This window comes from Urtica dioica, chromosome 7, assembly GCF_054948205.1.
Source record: "Urtica dioica subsp. dioica isolate 48M chromosome 7, U.dioica_male_clone48M_v1_H2, whole genome shotgun sequence".
In the NCBI taxonomy this organism is placed as follows: Eukaryota; Viridiplantae; Streptophyta; class Magnoliopsida; order Rosales; family Urticaceae; genus Urtica; species Urtica dioica.
This window is the reverse complement of record NC_142762.1, coordinates 34,421,442-34,444,224: the sequence shown is the minus strand read 5'-3', so window position 1 is coordinate 34,444,224 and position 22,783 is coordinate 34,421,442. Positions and strand designations below refer to the sequence as shown.

General features: G+C 37.5%; 5 pseudogenes; 3 read left to right on the top strand and 2 right to left on the bottom strand.

Annotated features, from left to right (window-relative positions):
* Positions 1 to 4,720: 4,720 nt before the first annotated feature.
* On the top strand, positions 4,721 to 6,091 carry LOC149391021 (uncharacterized; annotated as a pseudogene).
* LOC149391020 (uncharacterized) lies at positions 6,092 to 7,567 on the top strand (annotated as a pseudogene).
* A 1,543-nt stretch (positions 7,568 to 9,110) lies between these two features.
* Positions 9,111 to 11,272, bottom strand: LOC149391019 (pectinesterase pseudogene; annotated as a pseudogene).
* A 6,104-nt stretch (positions 11,273 to 17,376) lies between these two features.
* On the top strand, positions 17,377 to 18,854 carry LOC149391018 (uncharacterized; annotated as a pseudogene).
* Positions 18,855 to 20,397: 1,543 nt separating this feature from the next.
* Positions 20,398 to 22,559, bottom strand: LOC149391017 (pectinesterase pseudogene; annotated as a pseudogene).
* Positions 22,560 to 22,783: the final 224 nt, after the last annotated feature.

Here is a 22,783-nt window from a genome sequence, read left to right as displayed (position 1 = left end):
TTTTTAAGTATATTATATTCATAATTACTAATACTATATTATACTATATCAATAACATACATTATTTTGAGTATATGTTATTATATATATATATATATATTTGGAAAAATTATGCGCTATTAATATTACACATAGATTTCATATGTTATTGTTTGATATATCATATTTATACAGATTTGTTCGCTAATAGGAATACTAGCTAGTTCGACTTCGACTAGGAATTACCTGAGCGTCTTTTTTAAGTAACAGTAAATTACGCGCTTATGCATGTATACAACAAACGTTAAAACGTGCGAAAAATGGAGCTATAAAATCCGACTACAAATGCAATTCGGCCCGGCCCAATATATTGACCGCCTTAGATACAATTAAAAATGACAAAGTTATTTTCTATTTTCTTGTTTTTGAAACTAAAAAAAATGAGAAAGTTATTTTAAAAGTGCTAACCTTCCAAAATAATTTATTTTTATTTTAAACTTTCAAAAAAAAAATTAAACATGAAATTGAACTCTAAACACTAAAAAAAAAAAAAGAGTAAAATAAAGCCCAAAATAGTAAACAAATTTTAAAAAAAATTATGTAAAACATTAAAATGACCATTTACAATTTGAAAAAAAAATATTTTGCAGTAAAACTATAGACACACTATTCTCATGTTCGGTTTCTGAAAACACTATAATTTGCACATTCAAATTTAAGTATATTAAAAATATAGAATTAAAAATATTAGGCCTTTAAAAAATGACTTTAAAATTTGAATTGTTGAGAAAAGGAACAAAAGGAATAAAGAAGGATTCACAATTTCATTCTTGAAAGTTTTGTAGGGTATAAATTTATATAATTTTGAGTATGCTTTTGATTTTTCGGACTCCTATTCAACCCCAGTTTCCTTTGAATGTAGCTATTATGTACTAATGTTCATGAAAGAGATTGTTAAAGCCCAATCCTGCTTAGATGTCATCAATACTGGTGTAATTGTCTATATTATTGTTCCAAGGTTCGAAGCATATGGGATGCAATATCATATTAATGTTTATTATTGAATATATTGCAATTTTATGGAAGAAAAGTGTATACACTTCCTGAAATTAATGAAGTGCGAAAAGAGTGAAAAAAAATCATTGTTAGAGAGTTTACAACTTTGAATTCTTATACTTTATGAATAGATCATTTAATAGCTAGCTCATGTTTTCGCGATAAAACTATAGACACTATTATCTTGTTTTCAGTTTTTAAAAACAATACCATATGTAATTTGCACATTCAAATTTAAGTATTTATTTATGAATTAAAAATATAGAACTAAAAAATATTAGGCCTATAAAAAAAATGCGCTCTAACAAAGTAGCCACACTGAAACGTTGTAATTTTGATTTGGCCATATGCTCGAGACGGTTCTGTATATACCTCTTATAATAGGTTTGTAAAACGAAAATAATTATCAATTTCAAAGATGTATATTTCAAATACTTTTGCATTGACTTAAAATTTGAACAATTTCACCTTAATGGTTTCGTGACCTAGAAACTATTAACAAATTCGACCAAACTCTGTGCTAACTTGTGTGTCACTTGACAAGCCTTAAGAATAAAATCTAACAAAGAAAATTTATAACTGAAGCTTCGACTAAATGTCAATTCACTTTGACTCAACATTCGAAAAACCTCTTTTTTTCTATATATATATATATATATATAGCCCTAAATTTAGAAGCCTTGTTTTGGCGTTTGACCTAGTTTTGACTTTATGTTTTGATATTAAATGTACGCTACTAAAATATATCTCGACATTATTTTCATATTGACACAAAAAATATAGCTTATATTTCCTATGTACACTTTTTATCGATTAGTTTGACTTAGATGGTCGTGAGTAACTATTAGAGTCCGAATCGGATTTTTATAAGGCATACCTAATATGACCAACGCCAGATCTAAACGCAAATTGTAAGAAATCACTACTACAAATATAAGAATACGCGACTAAATAAATGATAACGCATATGATTTTGACAGTCATAAAAAATTATCAAGTTAAATTCTTTAATCTGTCGTTGTTTTTATGTGACTTTTAATATATAACCGTCATAATATGTCTCACTTAAAGTTTTAATGACTAGTATTAGTTTAACAATCGTTAAAGTTCTCAACTAATAAAAATAAGACAGTCGTGATAAATATTTTTACGACCACGACCATAAAGAGAGTCATTAAAAACTGACAATTCACAACTCCACGAATACAACAGTTGTAGAAACTTTAATATATATATATATATATATATATATATATATATATATTGCGAAATTCCCTGGTTCGAGCTCTCAAAACAGAGATGCCTCAAACACAAGAAAACCAGTGATCGTGCTCGTCGACGTAGACTGAGAGAATGGAAGAAGAAAACACGAAGCTTTACTCTGGTTCGGTCACTACACTATCAATGGATTACAACTTACAATTGAGTTTTAAATTTTCAGAAGAGAAAACTCTAGAATTACCCCCAAAATCACCATTATGAGATCAACGTGACTCTCTCTAATTCTCTATTTCTCTCTCTAGCTCAGACCTAGTGGAATGTGATACAAGTGATCTCTCAACCCAATGCATTGTATTTAAAGCCATTAGACGATATCTTATATAACATGCTACGATAAAAACTGAAAACGATTTCATTTGATACCCTAGCTTCCACGTGATTGATGTTGAGTTCAAATGCAACAATTCTCCACCTTGAACACTGCATCCTCATATCATCTAGTAAAGATCAGATCCATCCCTATAAGGTTCTACTTCCCTGAACTCCTTGACGTGCAGTAACTTCAAACAATGCTCGAACTTGACTCCGGACAATGCTTTAATTAGCATGTCTACATGATTCTCTTATGTTGATGCCTTGACACCTTCACCTTCCCTGAGTTGACCACGTCCCTTATGAATTGAAGTTTTACGTCAATGTGATTTGACCACTCATGGAAGACTTGGTGCTTAGCCAAATGTAGAGCACTTTGGCTGTCACTGTGAATGGTGACTTGGTCTTGATAAAACCCCAACTCCCTGACCAATCCCTTGATCCACAGAGCTTCCTTCACTGCTTCTGTGAGTGCTATACTCAGCCTCTGTTGTTGATAATGCCACCATTGACTGCAAGTCTGCTTTTTAGCTCACTACTCCACCACACACCTTGAACACATATCCGGTGATGGATTTTATGGTATCAATACTACTAGCATAGTCTGAGTCCACAAAGCCTTCAACCTGCACATTGTCAGTTTTACACATGCCATATATAATACCATAGTCAGGAGATCCTTTCAAATATCTAAGGATCCATTTTACACGTTCTAATGTTCTAGCATAGGCTAAGTCTGATCTTGAGCGAATCATGGAGAACATTAGACTTCCCACTACACTTGCATATGGCACATTGGACATGTAATTTGTATCCTTCAAGGCAATAGGCTGCTGAGATGTAGAGAGCTTGAAATGTTGTGGAATAGGAGTGGCAACAGACTTTGAAGATGACATTTCATATTTCTCAAATACTTTAGACAAGTAGCTTTTCTGAAAAAGACACAGTTTCTTGTCACTTATATTTATGATGATCTCCATTCTTAAGATCATTCTTGCAAGGCCAAGATCTTTCATCTGAAATCTCTTCCTTAATTGTTCTTTGAACCTGTTAACTTCACACTTATCTTTGCACACTATTAGCACATCATCAACATATAAAAGCATATAGATCATAATGGTTTTATTTAAGCACTTAAAATACACACACCAGTCATATTCACTCATATTGAAATTGTGATTAATCATGAATTTATCAAACTTGAGTTACCACAGCCTAGGAGATTGCTTAAGCCCATATAGAGAGATTTAAACTTTTGTTTGATGTCTCCTACTTCAAAACCATTTGGTTGTTGCATGTAGATGATCTCATCAAGCTCCCCATACAGAAAGGCTGTTTTAACATCTATATGTTCCAATTCAAGATCAAGATTAGCTACTAAAGATAAAATGGTTCTAATAGACTTGTGTTTGACTATAGGAGAATAGATCTCATTGTATTCTATGCCTTCAGTCTGTGAGACCCGTTAGCAACTAGTCTTGCTTTGAATATGGGAGCTTCAATTCCTGGAATCCCTTCCTTGACTTTGAAGATCCACCTTGAGCCTATGATATTCTGATTTTGAGGCTACTCAACAATAGACCATGTCTCATTTTCCTTCAGGGACTTCAATTCTTCTATCATATCAGCTTTCCAGGATTCCTTGCGCTTGCTCATAACAACTTCTCTATAGTGTCTTGGCTCTTCTTCGAGAAGTTCATATGCAGTCATGAACGCATAAGCAATGATGTCATATCCAAATCTCCGAGTAGGCCTTGATATCCTTCTTTCTCTATCTCTGAAAAGGTTTTAGTCAGAGACATCTTGAGTCTCATCTTCTGGTTCTTCAATTAGATCTTGTATCTCAGGCAGCGACGGACCCACTAAGGGGCCAGGGTGGGCCAGTGACCCCCCTGAAAAAAAAAAAAAAATTAATGTACTACTTAATTTTTATGGGCTGTGGCCTGTGGGCCAATGATAGTTGGGATTAATTTTATGGGCTTGGTCAGAATTGGGCTTATTATGGACTGGGTATTATTTGGCTGATTGGCAATTTGTGAAGAAGCGGTAAACACCTTTCTGGTCGCTGGTTGTTGGCGAACTGGGTATTATTATGGTCGCTGGTTGTTTGCTTGTGCTACACACCTTTCTGCTTTTGAAAGAAACTGAGGCAACTTCTCAACATCGAGGTCAGAGGTAAATACAAAACATTCGAGTATCGATTTGCATATTTTTTATTTTATTTTCATTACCTTATTGAAAGCTTTTTTGTGTGAATTCAGGGAAGTTTTGTGAAGAATTTTCGACTTTTGTCCGGCTGTTGTGCGCTGGTTCAGGAACAGCGTGAATTGGAGATCCGAAACTTCAGAGGTTCGTTTTTTTCTTTCCCTCAATATGATCTTTGAATTATGACTGTTTTTGTTTTTGTCTTTTTTGTGGCCACTGTAGGTTTTTAGTTTAAAAAAAATTCATCTAGTCTCTTGAACATATTATCTTTGAGTAGGGCACAAGTCACAAGTGTTCATAGTTGAATTATAGATTTTATTCTCTTATCAGCTCATTTATAAAGTTATTTATACAGATTATATTATACTTTGTAAAATAGGCATGTTGAAGTTTTTGAAGCGATCATTAGAGTCACCAATTCCTTCAGGGAAAAATGATGATGAAGCTAAATTGAGGAAAGATGAATTTGATCCAACAAACCTCGAGGCGGATCCCGGAAAAAAGAATTCCTATTTCGGATTACCATCCTAATATTCGAGACGATGTGCGGAGAGCATACATACTAAAAGGTCCTTGCCAACCAAGTCTTGTTTGTTTTCCATTCAAAAATTATGGAGAGAAGCGACGCCGTTTCAATCGCGCATGGTATCTTCAATATTCTAATTGGTTGGAATATAGCGAGACAAAAGATGCCGCTTATTGCCTTTGTTGCTATTTATTCAAATCAAACATGGGTGATCAAGGGGGCGGGGATTGTTTTGTTGGTGAAGGGTTTACAAATTGGAAAAAAAAAGAGAAACTTGACGTTCATGTTGGAGGCCACAATAGTACTCATAACCAAGCTTGGAGTAAGTTCGAGGCACTAAGAAATCAAAAACAACATATCGAGCATGCTTTGATGAAGCAAACTGATCAAACTCTAAGAGCACATAAAGTGCAATTGAATGCATCGATTAATTGTGCTCGGTTTCTATTACGGCAAGGGATTGCCTTTCGTGGTGATGATGAAACGGAAAACTCAAGTAATCAAGGTAATTTTTTCGAGCTTTTAAAGTTTCTAGCTAAGCATAATGATGAAATAGATTCTGTTGCTTTGAAGAATGCTCCTAAAAATCACAAGTTGACGGCTCCAAGCATTCAAAAGGAAATTGTAAAGGCCATTGCCGATGAAACAATTATGATCATCAAGAAAGATATGAGTGATTCATACTTTTCTCTTTTAGTTGACGAATCTCATGATATTTCGATGAAAGAGAAAATGGCTAACGTGTTGCGTTACATGGATAAAAATGGTTGTGTAGTCGAGCGCTTTGTGGGTATTGAACATGTTACTAGTACAAAAGCTCTTTCACTTAAGAGGCAATTGATCACTTCTTTTCTAGACATGGTTTGAGCATTTCAAGATTACGTGGACAAGGTTATGATGGAGCTAGTAATATGCGAGGAGAGTTTAATGGTTTGAAATCACTTATTTTGAAGGACAATCCGTATGCTTTTTATGTTCACTGTTTTGCTCACCAACTTCAACTTGCTCTCATAGCGGTGGCTAGAAAACATATTCAAGTTGCAAGCCTATTCCTTACTATTGCTAGTGTCATCAATGTTGTTGGAGCTTCCGCTAAACGTTGTGATATGCTTCATCAACTACAAGCAACCAAGATAGTCGAGGCTCTTGACAATGGAGAGATTCTTAGTGGACGAGGCTTGAATCAAGAAACTATGGTTAAACGTTCTTCGGATACACGGTGGAGCTCACATTATGATTCATTGATCAGCTTGTTAACTATGTTCTCCGCTACAATTGATCTTCTTGAAATAATTGCAGATGAAGGGCCGAGTTCTGAGCAAAAATTTGAAGCGAATAATTTGTTGGGTACGATACAATCTTTTGAGTTCATTTTTACGCTACATTTGATGAAAGCCATATTGGGAATCACAAGCGACTTCTCGAAGTCTTTACAAAGAAGGGATCAAGATATCGTGAATGCTATGACTTTGGAGAAATTATCCAAGCGAAGATTACAATTGATGCGAGATGAGGGATGGCAAGCATTCTATGATCAAGTTGTTTCTTTTTGTGAAAAACACGGAATTGATGTTCCCGACATAAATGGTGTATTTAAAGCTCGAGGGAGATCAAGACGTGGAGTTCAAAATCCTACGAATATGCATTATTTCCGTGTGGACTTGTTCTACTCAGTTATTGATATGCAACTTCAAGAGTTGAATGATCGTTTCACAGAGGCCAGCACCGAGCTTCTTTTATGTGTAACATGTTTGTGTCCCAATGATTTATTTTGTGGTTATGACAAGCAAAAATTGATTCGTCTTGCTCAAATTTATCAAGAAGACTTCTCTCCTATTGAGCTTTTGAAACTTGGAAGATCAACTCGAAACATATATTCTTGATGTGCGCTCCAATGAGAACTTTGATAGATTGCAAGGGCTTGGAGATCTTGCGAAGAAGATGGTCGAGAAAAAAAAGGATAAGGTATATCCTTTAGTCTTTTTGCTTATTACGCTTGCATTAATTCTTCCCGTCGCTACCGCAACAGTTGAAAGAGCATTCTCTAGTATGAATTTTGTGAAAAATCGCTTACGCAATAGAATGGGAGATCGATTCATGAATGACAACTTGATCGTGTATGTTGAGAAGGAAATATCTGATAGCATCGACAATGAAGTAATTATAGGACGTTTCCAGCTTATGAAAACTCGTCGGATGCAATTATAATATGTACGTTGCTACTTAATATTATGTTGTTTATCATCATATATATGTTAAACTTTTTGTTTGGTGAATTAGAAAAATATTGATTACTTTTTTTTGTTTGTGCCCCCTTCTATGAATTTCTAGATCCGTCACTGATCTCAGGTACAAGTTGATCATTGACTTCATGCTCCTCTTGCACTCGAGGTTGTACATCTTTTATGAGTGTGTGGCTACTAAAATTAGACTATCCTAATTGCAAGACACAAAGTGACGACTTACCTCGCCATATGATCGAGACAGCTTAGTATATACCTCTTATAATAAGTGGGTAAAACGACAATAATTATGGATTTCAAAGATAGAAATTTCAAAAATACTTTTGAAATGACTTAAAATTCGAACAATTTCTCCTTGATGGTTTCTTGACCCAGAAACTATTAACGAAGTCTACCAAACTCTGTTAACTTGCGTGTCACATGACAAGCCTTAAGAATAAAATCTAACAAAGAAAACTTATAACTGAAGCTTCGACTAAGTGTCAATTCACTTTGACTCAACATTTGGAAAACCTCTTTTTTCTGAAAATATATATTCTACTATCCATAAATTTAGAAGTCTCGTTTTGGCTTTTGACCTCGTTTTGACTTTAAATTTTGATATTAAATGTACGCTACTAAAATATATCTCAACATTATTTTCATACTGACACGAAAATATAGCTTATATTCCCTACACTATTAATCGATTAGTTGGACTTAGATGATCGTGAGTAACTATTATAGTCCGAATCGGATTTCTATTAGGCGGACCTAATTAATATGACCAACGCCAGATCTAAAAACAAATTTTAAGAAATCCTCGAGAGTAATATATTTTTTGTCTCGGGCGGTGAGTTCAGTCATTGTCCTTGGCTTTTTTTTTTTTTTTTTTTTTTTTATCATGGAGTTGAGTAAGCCCCCAAGTTGATTCATAGCTTCTTCTTTTTTTTTTTCCTTTTCGTAAATCAAGTTGTGGAGATTTTTCTTTATTTTCCTTTACAAGACGTATTTAAGACATCGAAGAGTAAAAATTGTCATTTTTTTAAACAACAAGCTCAGAGAAAAGAACATCGCGTGATCATTTAAAAAAAAAAAAAAATTACTCTTTTTTTTTTCCTAAATCTTTTCATTATACAATTCGTCAGAGTTTTCATGTCGTAAAAATTTGTACGAAAGCAAGTTTTTAAAGATCTTAGGGGTTTATATATGTGAAACCTTGTCATGGTGATAGTCCATAACTAATTATTGTTTAGATAGTCTGTTAAGAACCATGGATGCATACTAAATTACTCAAGTATAAACTTTGAGAAGAACTAAAATATCTTTATAAGAAAGCGCACGTTAAATAAACGTCAGAAAATAACAATCACCTAATTTTGAATATCTTAATCTGAATAAAGCATATAAATAAAATGAATCATCCCTGAATCGTTAATCCTACATTTCCAGGTAATAGTAAAACTAACTAATTATAATTAGTGAAGTGAACCAAAAACACTAGAAACAAAGGAAGAAAAAAAAAAGGCCTAATAAAGCAATCCGGGAGTGAAAGGTATGTCAGTGAAAGGCAACCAAGAGTTAGCATCAGTGAAATTCTGAAGCGTGAAAGACAAAGCCTCTGACAAAGTCATCTCCTTTTGAACGCCAGTCCACGGAACCCTAGAGGCGGTAGCGGAGCCGGGACCGGTATTCTGAAACTCGCCGTAGTAGAGCTTGCCACGGGCCTCGTTGCCGTGCATGTTTTGCCAGCCTCGGGGTTCAATGGCGGCCCCGATATTGGACTCCATGTACACGGTCCTCGCGTACGGCCTCCACGGCCGGCCGAGAAATCCGCCGGAGTTTATGCCCTCTCTCTCGGAGTCGACGGTGCAGTTGTGGAAGACGAAGCCGCTGTTCTCGTCGGCGAGGTCTCGGTTTTGGGCGGCCACGGTGAAGGACCGGCCTTTGCGGCCGAGGATGAACGAGTTCTGGAACACTGCCGAGGCGTCGCCGAAGATGAAGTCCACGGTGCCCGTGACGTGGCAGTCGCGGTAGAACTGGGTTCTGGAGTGGGCGTAGAGCGTGTCTTGGTACCCCTCGAAGCTGCACCGGAAAAAGGCCGACCGGTCCGCTTGGTTCAGCACCGCCACCGCTTGGTTTCCCGGCGGCCCCGCCGTGTTTCGGAACGCCACGTCGATTGCTATGAAGTTGTCTCCTTCGACGGCTGTACCATGAAAAAATTCGTGGAAAAAGTTAATTTCTATGCATGTCTTCACTGGAGGCCCTATGCTATGATATAGTTATAAAATAGTTGAATGTAGTGAAATAATTCATAGGTGTAACGAAATAATTAAGTAAAAGTTTGTTGTACGTACCAAAAGTTGCGGAGTGGAAAGTAGACCAACCAGTGGCATTACTGTGATTTCCGGTGATGATTGTGGAGTGAATTCCATCTCCAAGAAGCAGTATGCTTTGCTTGTGAGCGGAGATGCTGATACACTCGTCATAAACCCCAGCTTTGGAGTAAATTACGAAATAGCCATCTTGAGGCCTAAGTCTTTCCGGCGCGAACTTGACGGCTTCTTCGATGGTCGTGAAGTCTCCGGTGCCGTCTTTGCTAACAATCACGCTGTCGCTCACCGCAATTCCGTTCCCTTTCAACCCTGGAAGCATTAATATTCCTGGGTTGGACCCACACATTGACGAGCTACAATCCCGCGACTTCTTTAGACCCTACACATATGCATGGCAATAAACTAAATATGAGGGACTAGCAGGTTACTTGAACTTTTAACATTATTATTTAGGCAACAGTTTCAAATTGAATTTGGCGTGAAAATATTAATTTTTGTTAATTTCTATTATATTTTAGAAATTTGTATATCGGTAATTCGTTTATCTTATTCTGTTAATTGATGACTATTTATCAAAATTTAAGTTTGTACGCCAGCTGGTCAAAAAATTGGACGAAAAAAGCGAGTACCTTAATAATATCAGTCAGCGAATGGGGCCTCTCAGGACCGTCTTCGTTGCCATGTCCGTTGTTGGACGGCGGCGGTGGTGCCTGTGATTGTGGCGGGGGTGTCGGTGGTGGTGGTGATTGTGGCGGTGGTGAAGAAGGCCGTGCCTGTGATTGTGGCGGTTGACGATGATGCCTGTGGTGATGATGGTGGTGGTGGTGGTGGTGGTGGTGGCCGGAGCTCATCATCTGCTGATCATCAATGTCCGGGGATAGGGCTTGCGTCACCAACCCTAGAGTCACGCCGTATATCTTTCCCGCGCGTGACACCGCCGCAATCTCCGGAGACCCCTCGTCCACGAGGCCGTCCTGGCACGTCCGGTGGTTGGCCGTGACAGCGCTCAGGCGAGTCCGAACGCGGTGGACGACACTCGTTGCACTGCTCTTCATCTTCGACAGCTCTTCGGCCACGGAGGTCAGCATGTCCGCGTTCTGCTCGAAGAGGCGGCGGCAGTCCTCGAGGGCACCGCCTCTGCCGGGGAGCCGCCTTTGGACGAGCTTCGTGATTCGGAGCGCGGTTTGGATTGAGTGCAGCTCATCATTACTCTCGCCGGAGACCATGGAACGGCACAGCTTCCGGTGGGGACTGAACTCGCATCTCGCCGGAGACGCGGCGCTGATCGTGGCTGCCCCACAGAAGAATAACAGAATGCTGATGATGATTGACGTGATCAGTACTCGCATGTTCATCGCACTACGATTATGCACTTAATTACGTTTTCACAGCTCATCTATGATGATTTCTTCGATTATGTTTTTTAGGTTTTCCACGCTTCAGACTTGAACTAGTATTTATACAGATTTGTTCGCTAATAGGAATCCTAGCTAGTTCGACTTCGACTAGGAATTACCTGAGCGTCCTTTTTAAGTAACAGTAAATTACGCGCTTATGCATGTATCCAACAAACGTTAAAACGTGCGAAAAATGGAGCTATAAAATCCGACTACAAATGCAATTCGGCCCGGCCCAATATATTGACCGCCTTAGATACAATTAAAAATGAGAAAGTTATTTTCTATTTTCTTGTTTTTTAAACTAAAAAAAATGAGAAAGTTATTTTAAAAGTGTTAACCTTCCAAAATAATTTTTTTTATTCTTAACTTTAAAAAAAAAAATTAAACAGGAAATTAAACTCTAAACAGTAAAAAAAAAAAAAGTAAAAAAGTAAAATAAAGTCCAAAATAGTAAACAACTTTTTTTTAAAAAAATTATGCAAAACATTAAAATGTCCGTTTACAATTTGAAAAAAAATATTTTGCGATAAAACTATAGACACACTATTCACATGTTCGGTTTCTAAAATCACTACCATATTAATTTGCACATTCAAATTTAAGGATTTTATTTATGTATTAAAAATATAGAATTAAAAATATTAGGCCCTTAAAAAATGACTTTAAAATTTGAATTGTTGAGAAAAGGAACAAAAGGAATAAAGAAGGATTCACAATTTCATTCTTGAAAGTTTTGTAAGGTATGTTGTCATAAATACGCATGATATTTAAATTAATTTCATATATAAATTTATATAATTTTGAGTATGCTTTTGATTTTTCAGACTCCTATTCAACCCCAGTTTCCTTTGAATGTAGCTATTATGTACTAATGTTCATGAAAGAGATTGTTAAAGCCCAATCCTGCTTAGATGTCATCAATACTGGTGTAATTGTCTATATTATTGTTCCAAGGTTCGAAGCATATGGGATGCAATATCATATTAATGTTTATTATTGAATATATTGCAATTTTATGGAAGAAAAGTGTATACACTTCCTGAAATTAATGAAGTGCGAAAAGAGTGAAAAAAAATCATTGTTAGAGAGTTTACAACTTTGAATTCTTATACTTTATGAATAGATCATTTAATAGCTAGCTCATGTTTTCGCGATAAAACTATAGACACTATTCTCATGTTTTCAGTTTTTAAAAACACTACCATATGTAATTTGCACATTCAAATTTAAGTATTTATTTATGAATTAAAAATATAGAACTAAAAAATATTAGGCCTATAAAAAAAATGCGCTCTAACAAAGTAGCCACACTGAAACGTTGTAATTTTGATTTGGCCATATGCTCGAGACGGTTCCGTATATACCTCTTATAATAGGTTTGTAAAACGAAAATAATTATCAATTTCAAAGATGTATATTTCAAATACTTTTGCATTGACTTAAAATTTGAACAATTTCACCTTAATGGTTTCGTGACCTAGAAACTATTAACAAATTCGACCAAACTATGTGCTAACTTGTGTGTCACTTGACAAGCCTTAAGAATAAAATCTAACAAAGAAAATTTATAACTGGAGCTTCGACTAAATGTCAATTCACTTTGACTCAACATTCGAAAAACCTCTTTTTTTCTATATATATATATATATATATAGCCCTAAATTTAGAAGCCTTGTTTTGGCGTTTGACCTCGTTTTGACTTTATGTTTTGATATTAAATGTACGCTACTAAAATATATCTCGACATTATTTTCATATTGACACAAAAAATATAGCTTATATTTCCTATGTACACTTTTTATCGATTAGTTTGACTTAGATGGTCGTGAGTAACTATTAGAGTCCGAATCGGATTTTTATAAGGCATACCTAATATGACCAACGCCAGATCTAAACGCAAACTGTAAGAAATCACTACTACAAATATGAGAATACGCGACCAAATAAATGATAACGCATATGATTTTGACAGTCATAAAAAATTATCAAGTTAAATTCTTTAATCTGTCGTTGTTTTTATGTGAATTTTAATATATAACCGTCATAATATGTCTCACTTAAAGTTTTAATGACTAGTATTAGTTTAACAGTCGTTAAAGTTCTCAACTAATAAAAATAAGACAGTCGTGATAAATATTTTTACGATAATGACCATAAAGAGAGTCATAAAAAACTGATAATTCACGACTCCACGAATACAACAGTTGTAGAAACTTTAATATATATATTGCGAAATTCCCTGGTTCGAGCTCTCAAAACACAGATGCCTCAAACGCAAGAAAACCAGTGATCGTGCTCGTCGACGTAGACTGAGAGAATGGAAGAAGAAAATACGAAGCTTTACTCTGGTTCGGTCACTACATTATCAATGGATTACAACTTACAATTGAGTTTTATATTTTCAGAAGAGAAAACTCTAGAATTACCCCCAAAATCACGATTATGAGATCAACGTGACTCTCTCTAATTCTCTATTTCTCTCTCTAACTCAGACCTAGTGGAATGTGATACAAGTGATCTCTCAACCCAATGCATTGTATTTAAAGCCATTAGACGATATCTTATATAACACGCTACGACAAAAACTGAAAACGATTTCATTTGATACCCTAGCTTCCACATGATTGATGTTGAGTTCAAATGCAACAATTCTCCACCTTGAACACTGCATCCTCATATCATCTAGTAAAGATCAGATCCATCCCTATAAGGTTCTACTTCCCTGAACCCCTTGACGTGCAGCAACTTCAAACAATGCTCGAACTTGACTCCGGACAATGCTTTAATTAGCATGTCTACATGATTCTCTTATGTTGATGCCTTGACACCTTCACCTTCCCTGAGTTGACCACGTCCCTTATGAATTGAAGTTTTACGTCAATGTGATTTGACCACTCATGGAAGACTTGGTTCTTAGCTAAATGTAGAGCACTTTGGCTGTCACTGTGAATGGTGACTTGGTCTTGAACAAACCCCAACTCGCTGACCAATCCCTTGATCCACAGAGCTTCCTTCACTGCTTCTGTGAGTGCTATACTCAGCCTTTGTTGTTGATAATGCCACCATTGACTGCAAGTCTGCTTTTTAGCTCACTACTCCACCACACACCTTGAACACATATCCGGTGATGGATTTTATGGTATCAATACTACTAGCATAGTCTGAGTCCACAAAGCCTTCAACCTGCACATTGTCAGTTTTACACATGCCATATATAATACCATAGTCAGGAGATCCTTTCAAATATCTAAGGATCCATTTTTACACGTTCTAATGTTCTTTGCCAAGATTGGCCATGAATCTTGACACCAAACTGATTGCATAGGCTAAGTCTGATCTTGAGCGAATCATGGAGAACATTAGACTTCCCACTACACTTGCATATGGCACATTGGACATGTAATTTGTATCCTTCAAGGCAATAGGCTGCTGAGATGTAGAGAGCTTGAAATGTTGTGGAATAGGAGTGGCAACAGACTTTGAAGATGACATTTCATATTTCTCAAATACTTTAGACAAGTAGCTTTTCTGAAAAAGACATAGTTTCTTGTCACTTATATTTATGATGATCTCCATTCCTAAGATCATTCTTGCAAGGCCAAGATCTTTCATCTGAAATCTCTTCCTTAATTGTTCTTTGAACCTGTTAACTTCACACTTATCTTTGCACACTAGTAGCATATCATCAACATATAAAAGCATATAGATCATAATGGTTTTATTTAAGCACTTAAAATACACACACCAGTCATATTCACTCATATTGAAATTGTGATTAATCATGAATTTATCAAACTTGAGTTACCACAGCCTAGGAGATTGCTTAAGCCCATATAGAGAGATTTAAACTTTTGTTTGATGTCTCCTACTTCAAAACCATTTGGTTGTTGCATGTAGATGATCTCATCAAGCTCCCCATACAGAAAGGCTGTTTTAACATCTATATGTTCCAATTCAAGATCAAGATTAGCTACTAAAGATAAAATGGTTGGAATAGACTTGTGTTTGACTATAGGAGAATAGATCTCATTGTATTCTATGCCTTTAGTCTGTGAGACCCGTTAGCAACTAGTCTTGCTTTGAATATGGGAGCTTCAATTCCTGGAATCCCTTCCTTGACTTTGAAGATCCACCTTGAGCCTATGATATTCTGATTTTGAGGCTAGTCAACAATAGACCATGTCTCATTTTCCTTCAGGGACTTCAATTCTTCTATCATATCAGCTTTCCAGGATTCCTTGCGCTTGCTCATAACAACTTCTCTGTAGTGTCTTGGCTCTTCTTCGAGAAGTTCATATGAAGTCATGAAAGCATAAGCAGTGAGGTCATATCCAAATCTCCGAGTAGGCCTTGATATCCTTCTTTCTCTATCTCTGAAAAGGTTTTAGTCAGAGACATCTTGAGTCTCATCTTCTGGTTCTTCAATTAGATCTTGTATCTCAGGCAGCGACGGACCCACTAAGGGGCCAGGGTGGGCCAGTGACCCCCCTGAAAAAAAAAAAAATTAATGTACTTCTTAATTTTTATGGGCTGTGGCCTGTGGGCCAATGATAGTTGGGATTAATTTTATGGGCTTGGTCAGAATTGGGCTTATTATGGATTGGGTATTATTTGGCTGATTGGCAATTTGTGAAGAAGCGGTAAACACCTTTCTGGTCGCTGGTTGTTGGCGAACTGGGTATTATTATGGTCGCTGGTTGTTTGCTTGTGCTACACACCTTTCTGCTTTAGAAAGAAACTGAGGCAACTTCTCAACATCGAGGTCAGAGGTAAATACTAAACATTCTAGTATCGATTTGCATATTTTTTATTTTATTTTCATTACCTTATTGAAAGCTTTTTTTGTGTGAATTCAGGGAAGTTTTGTGACGACTTTTCGACTTTTGTCCGGCTGTTGTGCGCTGGTTCAGGAACAGCGTGAATTGGAGATCCGAAACTTCAGAGGTTCGTTTTTTTTCTTTCCCTCAATATGATCTTTGAATTATGACTGTTTTTGTTTTTGTCTTTTTTGTGGCCACTGTAGGTTTTTAGTTTTAAAAAAATTCATCTAGTCTCTTGAACATATTATCTTTGAGTAGGGCACAAGTCACAAGTGTTCATAGTTGAATTATAGATTTTATTCTCTTATCAGCGCATTTATAAAGTTATTTATATAGATTATATTATACTTTGTAAAATAGGCATGTTGAAGTTTTTGAAGCGATCATTAGACTCACCAATTCCTTCGGGGAAAAATGATGATGAAGCTAAATTGAGGAAAGATGAATTTGATCCAACAAACCTCGAGGCGGATCCCGGAAAAAGAATTCCTATTTCGGATTACCATCCTAATATTCGAGACGATGTGCGGAGAGCATACATACTAAAAGGTCCTTGCCAACCAAGTCTTGTTTATTTTCCATTCAAAAATTATGGAGAGAAGCGACGCCGTTTCAATCGCGCATGGTATCTTCAATATTCTAATTGGTTGGAATATAGCGAGACAAAAGATGCCGCTTATTGCCTTTGTTGCTATTTATTCAAATCAAACATGGGTGATCAAGGGGGCGGGGATTGTTTTGTTGGTGGAGGGTTTACAAATTGGAAAAAAAAAAGAGAAACTTGACGTTCATGTTGGAGGCCACAATAGTACTCATAACCAAGCTTGGAGTAAGTTCGAGGCACTAAGAAATCAAAAATAACATATCGAGCATGCTTTGATGAAGCAAACTGATCAAACTCTAAGAGCACATAAAGTGCAATTGAATGCATCGATTAATTGTGCTCGGTTTCTATTACGGCAAGGGATTGCCTTTCGTGGTGATGATGAAACGGAAAACTCAAGTAATCAAGGTAATTTTCTCGAGCTTTTAAAGTTTCTAGCTAAGCATAATGATGAAATAGATTCTGTTGCTTTGAAGAATGCTCCTAAAAATCACAAGTTGACGGCTCCAAGCATTCAAAAGGAAATTGTAAAGGCCATTGCCGATGAAACAATTATGATCATCAAGAAAGATATGGGTGATTCATACTTTTCTCTTTTAGTTGACGAATCTCGTGATATTTCAATGAAAGAGAAAATGGCTATCGTGTTGCGTTACATGGATAAAAATGGTTGTGTAGTCGAGCGCTTTGTGGGTATTGAACATGTTACTAGTACAAAAGCTCTTTCACTTAAAGAGGCAATTGATCACTTCTTTTCTAGACATGGTTTGAGCATTTCAAGATTACGTGGACAAGGTTATGATGGAGCTAGTAATATGCGAGGAGAGTTTAATGGTTTGAAATCACTTATTTTGAAGGACAATCCGTATGCTTTTTATGTTCACTGTTTTTGCTCACCAACTTCAACTTGCTCTCATAGCGGTGGCTAGAAAACATATTCAAGTTGCAAGCCTATTCCTTACTATTGCTAGTGTCATCAATGTTGTTGGAGCTTCCGCTAAACGTTGTGATATGCTTCATCAACTACAAGCAACCAAGATAGTCGAGGCTCTTGACAATGGAGAGATTCTTAGTGGACGAGGCTTGAATCAAGAAACTATGGTTAAACGTTCTTCGGATACACGGTGGAGCTCACATTATGATTCATTGATCAGCTTGTTAACTATGTTCTCCGCTACAATTGATCTTCTTGAAATAATTGCAGATGAAGGGCCGAGTTCTGAGCAAAAATTTGAAGCGAATAATTTGTTGGGTACGATACAATCTTTTGAGTTCATTTTTACGCTACATTTGATGAAAGCCATATTGGGAATCACAAGCGACTTCTCGAAGTCTTTACAAAGAAGGGATCAAGATATCGTGAATGCTATGACTTTGGAGAAATTATCCAAGCGAAGATTACAATTGATGCGAGATGAGGGATGGCAAGCATTCTATGATCAAGTTGTTTCTTTTTGTGAAAAACACGGAATTGATGTTCCCGACATGAATGGTGTATTTAAAGCTCGAGGGAGATCAAGACGTGGAGTTCAAAATCCTACGAATATGCATTATTTCCGTGTGGACTTGTTCTACTCAGTTATTGATATGCAACTTCAAGAGTTGAATGATCGTTTCACAGAGGCCAACACCGAGCTTCTTTTATGTGTAACATGTTTGTGTCCCAATGATTTATTTTGTGGTTATGACAAGCAAAAATTGATTCGTCTTGCTCAAATTTATCAAGAAGACTTCTCTCCTATTGAGCTTTTGAAACTTGGAAGATCAACTCGAAACATATATTCTTGATGTGCGCTCCAATGAGAACTTTGATAGATTGCAAGGGCTTGGAGATCTTGCGAAGAAGATGGTCGAGACAAAAAAGGATAAGGTATATCCTTTAGTCTTTTTGCTTATTACGCTTGCATTAATTCTTCCCGTGGCTACCGCAACAGTTGAAAGAGCATTCTCTAGTATGAATTTTGTGAAAAATCGCTTACGCAATAGAATGGGAGATCGATTCATGAATGACAACTTGATCGTGTATGTTGAGAAGGAAATATCTGATAGCATCGACAATGAAGTAATTATAGGACGTTTCCAGCTTATGAAAACTCGTCGGATGCAATTATAATATGTACGTTGCTACTTAATATTATGTTGTTTATCATCATATATATGTTAAACTTTTTGTTTGGTGAATTAGAAAAATATTGATTACTTTTTTTTGTTTGTGCCCCCCTTCTATGAATTTCTAGATCCGTCACTGATCTCAGGTACAAGTTGATCATTGGCTTCATGCTCCTCTTGCACTCGAGGTTGTACATCTTCATGAGTGTGTGGCTACTAAAATTAGACTATCCTAATTGCAAGACACAAAGTGACGACTTACCTCGCCATATGATCGAGACAGCTTAGTATATACCTCTTATAATAAGTGGGTAAAACGACAATAATTATGGATTTCAAAGATAGAAATTTCAAAAATACTTTTGAAATGACTTAAAATTCGAACAATTTCTCCTTGATGGTTTCTTGACCCAGAAACTATTAACGAAGTCTACCAAACCCTGTTAACTTGCGTGTCACATGACAAGCCTTAAGAATAAAATCTAACAAAGAAAACTTATAACTGAAGCTTCGACTAAGTGTCAATTCACTTTGACTCAACATTTGGAAAACCTCTTTTTTCTGAAAATATATATTCTACTATCCATAAATTTAGAAGTCTCGTTTTGGCTTTTGACCTCGTTTTGACTTTAAATTTTGATATTAAATGTACGCTACTAAAATATATCTCAACATTATTTTCATACTGACACGAAAATATAGCTTATATTCCCTACACTATTAATCGATTAGTTGGACTTAAATGATCGTGAGTAACTATTATAGTCCGAATCGGATTTCTATTAGGCGGACCTAATTAATATGACCAACGCCAGATCTAAAAACAAATTTTAAGAAATCCTCGAGAGTAATATATTTTTTGTCTCGGGCGGTGAGTTCAGTCATTGTCCTTGGCTTTTTTTTTTTTTTTTTTTTTTTTATCATGGAGTTGAGTAAGCCCCCAAGTTGATTCATAGCTTCTTCTTTTTTTTTTTCCTTTTCGTAAATCAAGTTGTGGAGATTTTTCTTTATTTTCCTTTACAAGACGTATTTAAGACATCGAAGAGTAAAAATTGTCATTTTTTTAAACAACAAGCTCAGAGAAAAGAACATCGCGTGATCATTTAAAAAAAAAAAAAAATTACTCTTTTTTTTTTCCTAAATCTTTTCATTATACAATTCGTCAGAGTTTTCATGTCGTAAAAATTTGTACGAAAGCAAGTTTTTAAAGATCTTAGGGGTTTATATATGTGAAACCTTGTCATGGTGATAGTCCATAACTAATTATTGTTTAGATAGTCTGTTAAGAACCATGGATGCATACTAAATTACTCAAGTATAAACTTTGAGAAGAACTAAAATATCTTTATAAGAAAGCGCACGTTAAATAAACGTCAGAAAATAACAATCACCTAATTTTGAATATCTTAATCTGAATAAAGCATATAAATAAAATGAATCATCCCTGAATCGTTAATCCTACATTTCCAGGTAATAGTAAAACTAACTAATTATAATTAGTGAAGTGAACCAAAAACACTAGAAACAAAGGAAGAAAAAAAAAAGGCCTAATAAAGCAATCCGGGAGTGAAAGGTATGTCAGTGAAAGGCAACCAAGAGTTAGCATCAGTGAAATTCTGAAGCGTGAAAGACAAAGCCTCTGACAAAGTCATCTCCTTTTGAACGCCAGTCCACGGAACCCTAGAGGCGGTAGCGGAGCCGGGACCGGTATTCTGAAACTCGCCGTAGTAGAGCTTGCCACGGGCCTCGTTGCCGTGCATGTTTTGCCAGCCTCGGGGTTCAATGGCGGCCCCGATATTGGACTCCATGTACACGGTCCTCGCGTACGGCCTCCACGGCCGGCCGAGAAATCCGCCGGAGTTTATGCCCTCTCTCTCGGAGTCGACGGTGCAGTTGTGGAAGACGAAGCCGCTGTTCTCGTCGGCGAGGTCTCGGTTTTGGGCGGCCACGGTGAAGGACCGGCCTTTGCGGCCGAGGATGAACGAGTTCTGGAACACTGCCGAGGCGTCGCCGAAGATGAAGTCCACGGTGCCCGTGACGTGGCAGTCGCGGTAGAACTGGGTTCTGGAGTGGGCGTAGAGCGTGTCTTGGTACCCCTCGAAGCTGCACCGGAAAAAGGCCGACCGGTCCGCTTGGTTCAGCACCGCCACCGCTTGGTTTCCCGGCGGCCCCGCCGTGTTTCGGAACGCCACGTCGATTGCTATGAAGTTGTCTCCTTCTACGGCTGTACCATGAAAAAATTCGTGGAAAAAGTTAATTTCTATGCATGTCTTCACTGGAGGCCCTATGCTATGATATAGTTATAAAATAGTTGAATGTAGTGAAATAATTCATAGGTGTAACGAAATAATTAAGTAAAAGTTTGTTGTACGTACCAAAAGTTGCGGAGTGGAAAGTAGACCAACCAGTGGCATTACTGTGATTTCCGGTGATGATTGTGGAGTGAATTCCATCTCCAAGAAGCAGTATGCTTTGCTTGTGAGCGGAGATGCTGATACACTCGTCATAAACCCCAGCTTTGGAGTAAATTACGAAATAGCCATCTTGAGGCCTAAGTCTTTCCGGCGCGAACTTGACGGCTTCTTCGATGGTCGTGAAGTCTCCGGTGCCGTCTTTGCTAACAATCACGCTGTCGCTCACCGCAATTCCGTTCCCTTTCAACCCTGGAAGCATTAATATTCCTGGGTTGGACCCACACATTGACGAGCTACAATCCCGCGACTTCTTTAGACCCTACACATATGCATGGCAATAAACTAAATATGAGGGACTAGCAGGTTACTTGAACTTTTAACATTATTATTTAGGCAACAGTTTCAAATTGAATTTGGCGTGAAAATATTAATTTTTGTTAATTTCTATTATATTTTAGAAATTTGTATATCGGTAATTCGTTTATCTTATTCTGTTAATTGATGACTATTTATCAAAATTTAAGTTTGTACGCCAGCTGGTCAAAAAATTGGACGAAAAAAGCGAGTACCTTAATAATATCAGTCAGCGAATGGGGCCTCTCAGGACCGTCTTCGTTGCCATGTCCGTTGTTGGACGGCGGCGGTGGTGCCTGTGATTGTGGCGGGGGTGTCGGTGGTGGTGGTGATTGTGGCGGTGGTGAAGAAGGCCGTGCCTGTGATTGTGGCGGTTGACGATGATGCCTGTGGTGATGATGGTGGTGGTGGTGGTGGTGGTGGTGGCCGGAGCTCATCATCTGCTGATCATCAATGTCCGGGGATAGGGCTTGCGTCACCAACCCTAGAGTCACGCCGTATATCTTTCCCGCGCGTGACACCGCCGCAATCTCCGGAGACCCCTCGTCCACGAGGCCGTCCTGGCACGTCCGGTGGTTGGCCGTGACAGCGCTCAGGCGAGTCCGAACGCGGTGGACGACACTCGTTGCACTGCTCTTCATCTTCGACAGCTCTTCGGCCACGGAGGTCAGCATGTCCGCGTTCTGCTCGAAGAGGCGGCGGCAGTCCTCGAGGGCACCGCCTCTGCCGGGGAGCCGCCTTTGGACGAGCTTCGTGATTCGGAGCGCGGTTTGGATTGAGTGCAGCTCATCATTACTCTCGCCGGAGACCATGGAACGGCACAGCTTCCGGTGGGGACTGAACTCGCATCTCGCCGGAGACGCGGCGCTGATCGTGGCTGCCCCACAGAAGAATAACAGAATGCTGATGATGATTGACGTGATCAGTACTCGCATGTTCATCGCACTACGATTATGCACTTAATTACGTTTTCACAGCTCATCTATGATGATTTCTTCGATTATGTTTTTTAGGTTTTCCACGCTTCAGACTTGAACTAGTATTTATACAGATTTGTTCGCTAATAGGAATCCTAGCTAGTTCGACTTCGACTAGGAATTACCTGAGCGTCCTTTTTAAGTAACAGTAAATTACGCGCTTATGCATGTATCCAACAAACGTTAAA